The sequence below is a fragment of the Tachyglossus aculeatus genome, chromosome 1 (assembly GCF_015852505.1).
Source record: "Tachyglossus aculeatus isolate mTacAcu1 chromosome 1, mTacAcu1.pri, whole genome shotgun sequence".
Classification (NCBI taxonomy): domain Eukaryota; kingdom Metazoa; phylum Chordata; class Mammalia; order Monotremata; family Tachyglossidae; genus Tachyglossus; species Tachyglossus aculeatus.
The window spans coordinates 36,632,303-36,645,357 of NC_052066.1; positions in this window are offsets into that span (position 1 = coordinate 36,632,303).

Here is a 13,055-nt window from a genome sequence, read left to right on the forward strand (position 1 = left end):
CTTTTCCCTGTTTTTTTTTAAATCACTGAAGAGTATACTACCATCTTCCCTGTCTCACAAGCCTGTAGACTTACTGTTATCCTCAACTCAACTCTCTCACCCAACACACATTTCAATCTGTCACTAAATTCTGTCAGTTCTACCCTCACCAAATCTCTAGAATGCACCCTTTCCTCCCCAATCCAAATTGCTACCCTACCGGTCCAAGCACATATTGTATCCAATATTGACTTCTGCATCAGCCTCTTTGCTGACCTCCCGGCCTCCTCTCACTCCCTACTCCAGTCCATTCTTTGTTCTGCTGCCTGGATCAGCAAACCTCCCAAAATTGCCCATCCACCTGTGCATCAAACAGAAACTCCTTATCATGGGTTCTAAGGCCCTCAATGAACTTTACCATTCTTATCTCACCTTGGAAACCTCCTATTACAACCCAGCCCGCACACTTTATTCTTCTAAAATGAACTTACTCACTGTATTTCAGTCTCATCTATCTCACCTCCAGTTTAGAACTCCCTCTGTCTTCACATGACAGACACCTCTCTCAAAGCGTTCCTAAAATCACTTCTCTTCCAAGAGGCCTTCCCTAACAGTCCTCATATCTTCTATTCTCTCCCCTATTCTCTCTTCTGTGTTGCCTATGGCCTCTGGATCTGTACCCCTTAAGCACTTGGTATTCATCCTACCTTCTGCCTTTCAGGATTTACGTACATGTCTTTAAACTCCATCTGTAATTTATTTTAATGCCTGTCCCCCATCAAGAACACCTTATCCATCCATCCAAACCCTATCTTCTCCCTGACTTCCCCATCACTGTAGACAACATCTTCATCCTTCCTGTCTTACAAGCCCATAACCTTGGCATTATCCTTGACTCCTCTCTCGATTCAACTCAATTTATTGCTAAATCCTGTTGATCCAACCTTCACAAGATCATTCAAATCCACTGCTTCCTCTCCATTTAAACTGCTGCCATGTAAATCCAAGCACTTATTGTTTCCCTCCTTGATTACTGTATCAGCCTCCTTGATGAGCTCCCTGCCTCCTCTCTCTCCCTACTCCAGTCCATAATTCATTCTGCTGTCTGGATCATTTTTCTACAAAAATTCCCCAACAAGGCAGGTGACACTGGTTTCTACAACATGATTTGTTGTCCAACCACCTTCGCAACAAAAACTCCTGACTATTGGCTTTAGAGCACTCAATCACCTTGTCCCCTTCTACCTCTCCTTACTACTTTTCCACAACAACCATGCCCACATACTTTGCTCCTCTAATGCCAAGCTACTCACTATACATCAATCTCATCTATCTCACCACCAAACACCTCCTGGGTCTGGCCTGGAGCACCCTCTCATTTCATATCCTGCAAACACATTCTCTCCACCTTCAAAGTCTTACTGAAGTCTCATCTCCTCCAAGAAGCCTTCTCTGACTAAGCCCTCATTTTCTTTTCCAACTCCCTTCTGCATTACCCAGACTCACTCCCTTTATTCACCCACCCCCACCCCCACAGACCAAGTCTCACATCATTTGTGTAAATATCTGTAATTTACTTATATTTATATCTGCCTTCTCCTCTAGACTGTAAGCTCATAATGGCAGGGAATGTGTCTGTTATATTGGTGTCTTGTACTTTTATTCATTCATTCAGTCGTGTTTATTGAGTTCTTACCGTATGCAGAGCACTGTACTAAACACTTGGAAAGTACAATACAGCAACAGAGAGACAATCCCTGCCCACAACTGGACTTACAGTCTTGAGGAGGGGAAACAGACATCAAAACAAGTAAGCTGGCATCAATATAAATAAATAAAGTTATAGTTATGTACACATTAAAACAAGTAAGCAGGCATCAATATAAATAAGTAGAATTATAGGTATATACAGCAGCGTGGCTCAATGGAAAGAGCCTGGGCTTTGGAGTCAGAGGTCATGGGTTCAAATCCCGGCTCCGCCAGTTGTCAGCTGCGTGACCTTGGGCAAGTCACTTAACTTCTCTGGGCCTCAGTTATCTCAGCTGTAAAATGGGGATGAAGACTGTGAGCTCCCCCGTGGGGCAACCTGATCACCTTGTAACCTCCCCAGTGCTTAGAACAGTGCTTTGCACATAGTAAGCGCTTAATAAATGCCATTATTATTATTATTATTATTACATAAGTGTTGTTGGGAGGGGGGAAGAGTAAAGGGAGTGAGTCCAGGTGATACAAAAGAGAGGGTGAGCTGAGGAAAAGGAGGCTTAGTCTGGGAAAGCCTCTTGGAGGAGGTGAACCTTCAGGAGAACTTTAAAGGGGGAAGAGTGATTGAAAAGGGGAAGAGGAAGCCCCCTCCTCCTCAAATCCACAGTAAGCACTCAGTAAATATGATTGATTGAAGAAGGTAAGCTCCTTGTATGCAGAGATCATATCTCACAACTTGATTGTATTGTATCCTCCTAAACATTCAGCAAGCACATGGTAAGCAGTCCATAATTATCACTGACTGATTGATTCCCCCTAAGTTTTGCCTTATCAATGACTCCAGAAAGAATCAGCTCAGCCATATCAATAGTAATTGCAGGTGCATGCAGTTGCCATAATGGTCATGACTCTATGATGTTTTCAAGTATCCCTGTGATTCTGTTCTCCCTATTGAACATTCCAGCTTTCTCTATTCTGTTTCTGAAAGTTGTCAACCTGTACTTCCCAAGTGCTTAGTACAGTGCTCTGCACACAGTAAGCGCTCAATAAATACAATTGAATGAATGAATGAATCAGCTTAAATGCCTACCAGAGAATGGGCCTAGGAATCAGAAGAACTGGGTTCTAATCCCAGTTTTGCCAGCCCCTCTTCCTCCTCCTCTCCACCCTCTTCTTATTTTTGCTCCTCTTCTTCCTCCTTCTCTTCCTCCTTCTCCTATCATCATTATTATTATGATCAACTTCTTGATTGTTCTTATACATTTTTGAAGTCATTAACATTTTCCAAGACTTTTTTAATCAAAACTTAACATTTAAATTCAGATTGAGTATATAGATTTTTATATAATAAAATATTAATATAGCATAATATCTGCTTCCTTTTCAATGTTATAATATCCAAACTGAATAACATTAATAACATCAGTGGCAGATTATTTTTCTCACTAGTCTATTATTCATAGTATTTCTTACTAGTAAGATTTCTGTGCTTAAAATGATTTGAGTGAAACATCTCTGTGGAAGATTTTTCCAAGATTACCCAAATAAGACAAATTCACTCTACATTCATCACACAGGGAGCACTTGCACAAGGGGGCAAAAATGCATAGGGAAAATGACGATTTCTGTTGTCTGAATGAGTACTAATTCATATGCTTAAATAGAAATATTTCCCAACAAGGCAGGTGACAGTGGTTTCTACAACATGATTTGTTTAAATGTTTGTTCATACAAATATGATTGCACCTTTATACACATTATCAGCCTTGACCAAATGTCCTGACCACAAGCACAACTGCTTCACACATAGTAAGTGCTTAACAAATACCATCATCATTATTATTATCACTATTACTTCTCAGAGCCCAGCCTAAACGTAAAGCCATTTACCTAGAAAACAATCTGAAATTCCCAGGACTTTCTTAATGAGAGTTCAGAAATTAAGATTATAATATATCTTACAATTTTGATGTCATTTAATCAGAGCATTGTAATTACAAGTTGAATTCCCCTTCGAGGTTGGAGCTCAGCCATCTATTCACATCTGTCTCTTTTGGACCTCGTAATTCTCCTAACACTTAACAGACAACTTCCAATTATTCATTAATTCATGGCAAAAAGCTTTTGAAAGTAATTAAATCTATTTTAAGTGATGCTTTTTTCAGTACCTTAATAAAAATAGTGTTTATTTCAAATTCGGAGCCAGAAAAGGAAATCAAGGGTGAGATTGATTCAGCCAAAAGGGGAATAGACTTGGTATAAATATGTGAATGACTCTAGGCAAAAATAACTTTCTTTTTTGCCTCACTTCCTAATAATGAATGGTGTGGAAATATTTTGAATATTTATACAAGTGTTTGCCTTTTTTTTGCAGTTGCTCATTCTATACATCCATATTACTGTCCCATTAAAAATCCAGCCAAACACTTTCCTTCAATCCCTATTCTTTCTGCTCCCTCAAGTTAGTCCTCCTCATCCTTCTTCCAGTGAGACTAATCTCAAAATGGGTCATTTAAATAGTATCATTATTATTACCTACTCGTGTGAACTTTGGCAAGTTGCAACTTCTCTGTGCCTCAGTTTCCTCATCTGTAATATGGGGATTAAATCCTACTCAATGTAACGATGAACCCCATGTGGGTCAGGGACTGTATCCAACCTGAATACCTTGTATCTACACCAGTGCCCAGTACAATGCTTACCACTTAACAAATACCATGATTATTATTATTACAGGGTTTCTCTACCTATTCACTTCTTTCACTTACATTGGAGCTCAAGAAACATCTCTCTAAGCAACTTTGTGTGATAAGCTCTATCCATTCTCCAATTCACCAGTATTTTATCATTGCAATATGCCTATTAAGCATGATGATTTCAATTTTGCCTATTTATGTGGATTTTATGTTTTTATATCTAAGATTGTTCTATTTTCCAGATCACCCCAAATTATTAGGAGGAGGATGAGAGACCTGAAATGGTGAGTAGAAGTCCAAGCTCTGCTTTGGCTTCATACCTTTTTCCCAGACCACACTGCAGAACCCAAGCCCAAGAGGAGGTGGACAGAGACTTGTTTCAAGTTGTACCATGACCCTAACACTTGGAAGGGAGTACGCTATGAACACAAAAGTCACCTCCCATGCTATCCTAAGTTTGCATGATCCTTGACTCTGCAATATGCAGTTAAATCCTATTTGCATTTTCCACGCTTTCATAATCTTAGTTTTGTTTTGTTTTTTAACAAGAACAAGAATCTCATTGAAGTGTTATGCACCTTGAAATTGCTTTAAACATACGTTGGTTGATACTTTTCTGCATTTGATTTTATTTCCTGACAATATAATCAGACTCTCCATGTATTTTAAATATTTGTAGGAGGGAGTCTTTATTGGGGCTTTAAACGCGGCAATTCATGTATGAAAAAACAATCTTGTTTGCACATTTGTTCCAGTCCTGGTCAGCATGGTTATCAGAGGCTATGGAGACAATTTGTCTTGCATCAAATTTACCGACCCTCTATCTCCTAACCGTTTTATCCCCTGTGACTCTTGTTCCCACATCTCCAAATATCCCAGTTGCCACAAGTCCAACATTACTCCTTCCCCGCTTACAAACTTAGATTTTTTTCACTGAATTATGAGAAATAGCCAAAACTAAGGACAGAGCTGAGTGAAATTGAACCCACAAAACGTGTTGAATAAATAGGGGGAATTGGGGATTTAAGAGGATGAGGAATTGTCTATCTATCCAGATGATGGGATGGGGAGAGCCAAGCAGAGGAATGTTCACTTGGATGTGGAGATCTTGTCTCCAGGGCAACTGGTCTGCATTTTGAACCATTTTAACAATTGGTTGTCCTGACAATAAGATCTTAGTGATAGGTTTTAAAGACATCTCGGTACCAAGTTTTTAAATAGAGAAAATAACTTTGTTGTCATCAGTAAAGTTCCCAAATTCAATAAAAATCATTAATCAATTTTAAATGCCAAGGGTTAAATAATGTCCTCTGGGGGCTTTTATTATTAATTTCTTTCTGATCTGTACCCTATAACTTGCTCACTACTCGGATACTTAACCAGGTTTTGAGCCTCAGCGCAACCTTTCTCTCTCCATGAATTAATTTATTTTCTTTAACAGTATTTTATAAGGGAACTTTATCTAAATCTTAGTAAATTATGTCCACCAGCTCACCTCTATCTAAAAAGTTATTAACTTTCATATAAAAAAAAAACCCTAATAGTTTAGAAAAGCATCATTTGTCACTGGCAGGAAGTGCAATGCTCTGATTCTATCATATGTTTATAAATGAAGTCTTTAATCAGTTTCTTACTTCATTTACTCCAAAGTTTAATGCTGCTCACTACTTAGAAATTTTTTCTTTGCTTCTTTTTGTAGAGAATTTATGAGCCATATTCTTAACATTTTTGAGAACATGACTTCAAAGCAACAAAATATATTTTTTCCCCTTTCCATTAAGATGTTACTAGATAGTGTGAGAATTTCTTGGATGAGTTTTTTCACACCAAGTCAAATCCTTCCAACTACCATCTCAGCCCTTTGGTGCCACTATTCACCCCTTAGTCACTCCGAATAGCACTTCTGCACATACAAATCTACATATCTTCTAGACTGTGAGCCCGTTGTTGGGTAGGGACCATCTCTACATGTTGCCAACTTGTACTTCCCAAGAGCTTAGTACAGTGCTCTGCACACAGTAAGCGCTCAATAAATACGATTGAATGAACGAATATTTGTCTTCCCATTTCCTTACAACTCCTAGCTGTAATTCACTTTGAGTCTGCTTCCCCGATTATACTGTAGTTTCACCTGAGGACAGGATATGTGTCTTCCAACGCCACTCATACCTAAGTGCTTATAGAACTGGTGCTCCAGTGATAGCCCCATTTGCTTGCCTTCCTCATTTCAGTCCTAAGCTTTGAGGCAAATAAAGTGAGTTTCAAGATGCTTACACCATGAGTCTATACCAAAACCCACCACCTTTCCCTCTCCCCTTCCTCCATGTCCCATGGGTTTCCAGCCATGTGTGGATCCTCTGCTGTCACAAGACAGCATTAAAGCATAGGCCTGGGATTCGGAAGGTCATGGGTTCTAATTCTGCTCTGCTACTTGTCTGCTGTGTGACCTTGCGCGTCACTTTACTTCTCTGTGCCGCAGTTCCCTCATCTGTAAAATGGGGATTGATTCATTCATTCAATCGTATTTATTGAGCGCTTGCTGTGTGCAGAGCACTGTGCTAAGCGCTTGGGAAGTGCAGGTTGGCAACATGTGGAGACGGTCCCCACCCAACAGCAGGCTCACAGTCTATAAGGGGGAGACAGATGACAAAACAAAGCATATTAACAAAAGATTAAGACTGTGAGCCCCACACGGGAGGGGGACTGTGTCCAGCCCAATTTGCTTGTATCCATCCCAGCACTTGGTACAGTACCTGGCACATAGTAAGCATTTAACATACCAGAATCATTATTATTATTATTACTGAGTGGTCTCCTTTCCTTTATCCAGACCTGGAAAGAAGTAGAGCTAGGGTCAGCAGGGGGTGAGCCCTTTGTTGGGTAGGGACCATCTCTATATGCTGCCGATTTGTATTTCCCAAGTGCTTAGTACAGTGCTCTGCACACAGTAAGCGCGCAATAAATACAAATGAACGAACAAACGAATGAACAAGACACCCCCGGCTGTCTACGATGAACCACCTAGCTCCTGCTTCATCCCCTGACCCCGTAACTCTCCAAAGTCTGAGGGAGCTGCACAGCAAGGAAGGGAGCATTGAACTGTTTCAACCACGGAGCTGAAGCTATCTCCAACTTCTTCCTTTCTCATTCATGGGGTAATAACAATAATAACAATGGTATTAAGGACTTACTATGTACCCAGCACTCTTTTAAGCACTGGGGTAGATACAAGGTGATCACGTTGCCGCACATGGGGCTCACAGTCTTCATCCCCATTTTACAGATGAGGAGACAGGCACAGAGAAGTTAAGTGAGTTGCTCAAAGTCACGCAGCTGACAAGTGGCAGACCCATGACTTGTGACTCCCGAGCCAGTGGTCTTTCCACTAAGCCACGCTGCTTCTCCTGATACTCCAAGGGCTTCAAACATTCATTCATTCAATCGTATTTATTGAGCACTTACTGTGTGCAGAGCACTGTACTAAGCGCTTGGGAAGTTGAAACATGGAGCCATTGCCACTATATCAGCCTCGTTACAGATCTCCCAACCTCTTGTCTCTCCACACCCCAATCCATACTTCACTCTGCTGCCCAGATCATTTTCTTCTAAAACATACCCACGCTATCCAACTCATCAAGAAATCCCCATGGTTGCCCATCCACCTCCTCATCAAACAGAAACTCCTCACCATTGGCTTTAAAATACTCAATCACCTTGCCCCTTCATATATCACCTTGCTACTCTCCTATTACAACCCAGCCTGCAAACTTTGCTCCTCTAATGCTAACCTTCTCACTGTATGGTATCTTTGAAATTAAATGTCATTCTTCCATTTCCACATTTTGAGAGGATTTCTTTGGAGTCTGAGCAAGCATTCACCCAAAGTCTACTTGCAGATCTTGGCAAGAAAAGTATCAGATCAATATGTATATATGTTCGTATGTATTACTCTATTTATTTTATTTGTACATGTTTATTCTATTTTATTTTGTTAATATATTTTGTTTTGTTGTCTGTCTCCCCCTTCTAGACTGTGAACCCACTGTTGGGTAGGGACCGTCTCTATATGTTGCCAACTTGTACCACCCAAGCGCTTAGTACAGTGCTCTGCACACAGTAAGTGCTCAATAAATACAACTGAATGAATGAATTAATTAATTAATAAATCAATCCGTGGTATATACTAAAGGGATTTCTGTTAGAAAATGTATTAAGTGCTTGGGAAAGTACAGTACAACTGACTTGTAGATATGATCTCGGCCCACAAGGGACATTGCAATCTTTAGGATAAGAAGGTTCTACTAATTTTATGGTTTAACTACACTGATGGCTGCATTAAGCTTTGGAACATTCAATCATATTTATTCAGCACTTACTGTGTGCTCACTGTACTAAGTGGAACATGCTGGTAGATGAATCATTCCTAACTTCCTCACTTAATAGAAGTTTAAAGATATGTAGCTACCATCTCCTTACAATTCTCTGATTTCAAAGGGACTGGATAAATGTTACTGGATCCATAAACATTTTTGGGGGCTTCAGTGAAGTCTCTGATTAGGTTTGAGTATCTAGCTATAGGTTTTGTGTAGCATATAATGAGATACCAAGGCTGCAAAGCCCACACTTCTTTCAGCTTTGCAATTTCAAACATGTAGTGCTCAGTTTCTTTAGCTAGGACTCTAAGTGGCTCCATAGGAATCCTTTTGCATGATTTTGATGATCTGAAAGAGATTATTTGCACCAAATCAATTTTTGGAGCAACACAAGCCTCTCCTTGTGTTGTCTACCAGCAGAGTCCATAAAGTTAATGGCTGGCTAGAGTAAATCAACTCATGAAAGCACCCACATTAGAGGCTGATAAGGTCAATCAATGGTATTTATTGAGAACTTACCCTGCACAGAGCCCTTTCCTGAGCACTTTAGAGAGTTGGTAGACACGATGCCCACACTCAAAGAGCTTGTAATCTGGTGGGGAAGACTGGGATTAAAAAAGAGTTTAGATAGGGAAAAGCGACAGAGGCCAGGGATATGTACATAATGATGTGGAGATAAGAGGAGTATCTAATTATGGTCCGAAGCACATGGATGTCACATAGGGGTGGGAAAGTAGAGTAAGGAGGCAAGAAGTCAGTCAGGGAAGATTTTTTTCATCACAGTTTAAAAAGAAATGTGTCCGCTCAATTAAATGGTGCATTCTTTGAAGTCAGTAAGTGTGTATTGTTGTCACTTCTCCCAAGTGCTTAGTGTCATTTAAGAAAGTAGCATGCCCTCGTGGATAGAGCATAGGCCTTTGAGTCAGTAGGATTTGGGTTCTAATCCCGGCTCTGATGTCCGTCTGCTGTGTGATCTAGTGCAAGTCACTTCACTATTCTGGGCCTCAGTGCCCTCATCTATAAAATGGGGATTAAGACTGTGAACCCAGTGAAGGAGAGGGACTGTGTCCAACCCAATTACTTTGTATCTACCCCAGGACTTAGTACAGTGCCTGGCAAATAGTAAGCACTTAAATACTACAACTATTATTAGCATTATTATTGTTATCACATCATGCCCTCAGGAGGTGCTCAATACATATCACTGATTGATTAATTGTTGTATTGGACATTCCCAAGCACTTAGTACAGTGCTCTGCACACAGTTATCCCCTAATAAATATTACTGAATGAACTGAAAGAATGAATGAATTCAGTGTTGTTACCAAACTTTCTATGGTTGTCTTCATTTTCCAGGAACTGGCATTCATTAATCAAATTTAGAGTGTGAGCCCCATGTGGGATAGGGGCTGTGTCCAGCCTGATTATCTTGTATCTATCCCAGGATTTAGTACAATGCCTATCCCATAGTGAGCACTTAACAAGTAAAACCACCAAGGCTAACTTCAAAGAACAAATAATAATAATAACAATAATAATAACAATAATAATAATAATAAGAATAAGAATAATAACATTTATTAAGCATTTACTATGTGCAAAGCACTGTTCTAAGTGCTGGGGAGGTTACAAGGTGATCAGGTTGCCCCACAGGGGGCTCACAGTCTTAATCCCCGTTTTACAGATCATATCAGTTCCCCACAATTGTTTGTTGCTTGTAGATATCGGTCAGAGGATGGCATAGTGGATAGAGCATGTGCCCGGGAGTCACAGGGTCATGGATTCTAATCCAGGCTCTGCGACTTGTCTGCTGTGTGACCTGGGCAAGTTGTTTCCCTTCTCTATGCCTCAGTTACCTCATTTGTAAAATGGGGATTTAGACTGTGAGCCCCACATGGGACAGAGACTATCCAACCTGACTAGTTCATATTCATGCCAGCGCTTAGTACAGTGCCTGGCATGTAGTAAGCACTTAACAAATACTACAATTATTATTATGGTGGGGATGGCACTGACTTTGGTCTACAGTCCCACCAACGCTGCACATACATGGTGACCATTTGTAATTTCTCCACTCTGTTTAGGAGAAACTGAGCCCAGACTGAGCCCCCTTTTTCCTCTCCTCCTCCCCATCCCCCCCGCCCTACCTCCTTCCCTTCCCCACAACACTTCTATATATTTGTACAGATTTATTACTCTATTTTACTTGTACATATTTACAGTTCTATTTATTTTGTTGAGGTGCATATAGCATCCCCCCCTTCTAGACTGTGAGCCCACTGTTGGGTAGGGACTGTCTCTACATGTTGCCAACTTGTACTTCCCAAGTGCTTAGTACAGTGCTCTGCACACAGTAAGCACTCAATAAATACGATTGATTGATTGATTTAATTCTTTTTGTTCTGACCATTTTGACATCACCTGTCTACATGCTTTGTTGTCTGTCTCCCCCTTCTAGACTGTGAGCCCACTGTTGGGTAGGGACCGTCTCTATATGTTTCTGACTTGTACTTCCCAAGTGCTTAGGACAGTGCTCTGTACACAGTAAGCACTTAATACGATTGAATGAATGAATGAGATGGTGGAGAGGGGAGAAAGAGAAATCATGTTGGACCATAAGCTGAGGGGTCATCTAGCACACTCAGTCACAGAGTTAGACTAGCGCTAACTCTGCCACTATCTCCTAGCTGAGGACAGCCCCACAGATAAGGTAGCTAGATCAATCAATCAATCGTATTTATTGAGCACTTACTGTGTGCAGAGCACTGTACTAAGCACTTGGGAAGTACAAGTTGGCAACATATAGAGACAGTCCCTACCCAACAGTGGGCTTACAGTCTAAATGGACACCTAACTAGATCTGATGTGACTTGCCCTTAAAGGGGATCCTATCAGTCTGTGAGCTCCGATTCATGACAGGTGAGGAATGGGAAGCACAAGAGAGCAGCCTGCATGTTCCAGAAGTCAGCAAATTGACCTCCTCCTGTATGAGCTGCTCCTCCTCAGTTACCCCCACATCCCAAGCTACTGCTGGCCAAGCCTCTGAACCATCTGGTCATGGGTTGTTGCTTTAAAATCCCCTCTGCTTCCTCCTCCTCCTCTGTTCTTCCACCTGCTCCTCTTCTTTCCCCTCCATCAGCCAATATGTGAAGGTGGAAATGAAAATCAATAGGTGCTAATCACTGCCCCAGTTCCCTAGCTGCTAATTTCAGTGCCTCGTGAAGAAATGTTGTTGATTTCCTGGTTTGTGGAGGTCGTTAAACAGATGGTGATTAAAAAGGGAAAAATGGGTTTAGTGTTCATTCATTCATTTAATCATGTTTATTGAGTGCTTACTGTGTGCAGAGCACTGTACATAGCACTTGGGAAGTAATAATAATAATAATGGCATTTATTAAGCACTTACCATGTGCAAAGCACTGTTCTAAGCACTGGGGAGGTTACAAGGTGATCAGGTTGTCCCATGGGTGCTCACAGTCTTAATCCCCATTTTACAGATGAGGTAACTGAAGCACAGAGAAGTGAAATGACTTGCCCAAAGTCACACAGCTGACAATTGCCGGAGCCAGGATTTGAACCCATGACCTCTGACTCCAAAGCCCGTGCTCTTTCCAGTGAGCCACGCTGCTTCCCCAGCCACACTGCTTCCCCACAAGTCGGCAACACATAGAGACAGTCCTTACCCAACAACAGGCTCACAGTCTAGAAGGGGGAGACACACAACAAAACAAAACATGTAGCCAGGTGTCAAAATCATCAGAACAAATAGAATTATAGCTATATGCACATCATTAACAAAATAAATAGACTGGTAAATATGTACAAGTAAAATAAATAGAGTAATAAATCTGCACAAATATATACATGTGCTGTGAGGAGGGGGAGGGGGTAGGGCGGGGGGCAATGGGGAGGGGAGGAGGAGAAGAAACGCGGATCAGACTGGGAAGGCCTCCTGGAGGAGGTGAGCTCCCGGTAGGGCTTTGAAGGGAGGAAGAGAGGTAGCTTGGCATATGGGTGGAGGGAGGGCATTCCAGGCCAGGGGGAGGACATGGGCCGGGGGTCGATGGCGGGACAGGCGAGAATGAGGTACAGTGAAGAGGTTAGCGGCAGAGGAGTGGAGGGTGCGGGCTGGGCTGTGGAAGGAGAGTAGGGAGGTGAGGTAGGAGGGGGTGAGGTGATAGGGAGCCTTGAAGCCAATAGTGAGGAATTTTTGCTTGATATGACATCACCTGCAATAATAATAATAATAATAGCACTTGTTAAGCACCTAGTATGTGGAAAGCACTGTTCTAAGCACTGGGGTTGA